Raw genomic sequence first — 1793 nt, 5'->3', positions numbered from 1 at the left:
TCAAATATCATATGTGTTGTTGTTTTTTTCTAATCTTTTCTTTATATTTTCTAAAAATGTTGAGTGTCACACTATGATAAAGTTTGGGGGCTCACAAGAGACCCAAGAGAGAACAGTAGACTGCAGAGATGAGAGATGTCCTGACTTTTAATATCTAGTGTGAGTCAAACTCCAAGAACGCACAACCCTAACTGTCCCATAATGCAGCTCAAAAGTGTCTTTCATTAGACCCCTGTCGCCTAAATGCCCGTTTCTTTCAGAACCCCCCAATTTGTTATGTACACTCTCTGTTGAAAATGTTAAGTCTCAAACCCAGACCAAGATAACTGTTATGAGATCATAAGGATTATTTTCTCACATTTTAGAAAACATTAAGCAACTGTTTTCACTTGCTGAGTAACACCCCTCAAGATAAGATATCATACAAACTTAATTATCAGAACATTTTCACATTAGTTCCTCTTATTCTTACTGCAGGATATCCCACAAAAAGGTCTGCACTTGCACTAAACTCAGAGATAAAGACTGCTCCTGACCCCCTCTGGACAAAGAGTAAAAAATGGCAGTATTACAGTATTATAAAAATAAGAAACTTATTACCTTACAGAGGGAATTGCATGGACGTACAAAACAATTTAAAGCCAAATTTGATTTAAATGAAGCCTTCTTGGAACAACAGTTTAACTGTCTGGGTTTAGGTTATATGACACTTAACACTATCACCATCAAGATGAGCTATAAGATTCCTTTTACAAATCCAATTCAGTTTTGTTGCCATGATTACAATCAAAAACAATGATCATGAAATATATTTAGAAGCCATATCTAAGCGGGCTTCAGAACAAGCATCTCCAATGTGTGACTTGTTAACATACAGTAAATGATAGGATTATAATCTTTTATAATCGTTTTGGATGGTTTTGATATTGATCTGTAGTCTTAGAGTTGCCGATCATAATTAATATATTGTGCAGGGAAAAAAAGAAGAAATGACATTGTGGTACATCCACATTTGGATTTTGTCTCACTGCACACAAAAAGCTGTGGTGTAGTACTGTATTATGATAACTAGTTGTTAATTAATTAATTATTTCTTTTTTTCATAGCTGAGCATAAAATATTCAGTGAGGTGAACCATTTTAAACAGCAACAAACCATAAGAAGTTATTGAATGTCTCATTATCAGCTTTGCTCTGCAGGTCAACTTTATAAACATCCTGTCACATCCATTACCTTGCTGTGAGATCAAATAGATGTAATGTCTACAGAGACACCTGCTGTCAAGACTGTCATTCATGTAGATCGCACAAGACAGATAGCATCTGTGGTTTTTCTACTTCTCTATAAGAGATGCAGTTTACTAGTCTAGTATTAGCAATACCACTCTGCCATCATTACACAAGGACCTCTACCGCGTCTTTGAGCAAAGACAACACTCAAATTAGTAGCTTTCCTGATAAACCTGTGTGCCTGAAGAAGGGAAGAAGATGAAGCTAAAACTTTTCATCCTTAGCACTTTGCAGTATTTGCTTTTAACCAGTCAAGGCGAAGGACAGATTCAGGTAAGGCATTGAACTGATATTCGATTTTTATATTTAAATTTATTATAAAAGTGAGCAAATGATGAACACCTGTGCACCAGGGTCAGGCTAAGTAATTGTTATTATCTTTAGTTATTGCCTTTCATTGTCATTGTATGGTTGTTCTGTTATGATAAAGGGATATGTGATTCTGTTGTTTAAAGAGAGGTATACGCACATACAATAACACAACAGTTCTTAAATTGTCTAGGA

Source organism: Seriola lalandi, unplaced genomic scaffold, assembly GCF_002814215.2.
Source record: "Seriola lalandi dorsalis isolate HSWRI2012SDOR001 ecotype SW California unplaced genomic scaffold, Sedor1 jcf7180002054689, whole genome shotgun sequence".
Taxonomy (NCBI): Eukaryota; Metazoa; Chordata; class Actinopteri; order Carangiformes; family Carangidae; genus Seriola; species Seriola lalandi.
The sequence above is the reverse complement of the archived record's forward strand: the minus strand, read 5'-3'. Positions refer to the sequence as shown.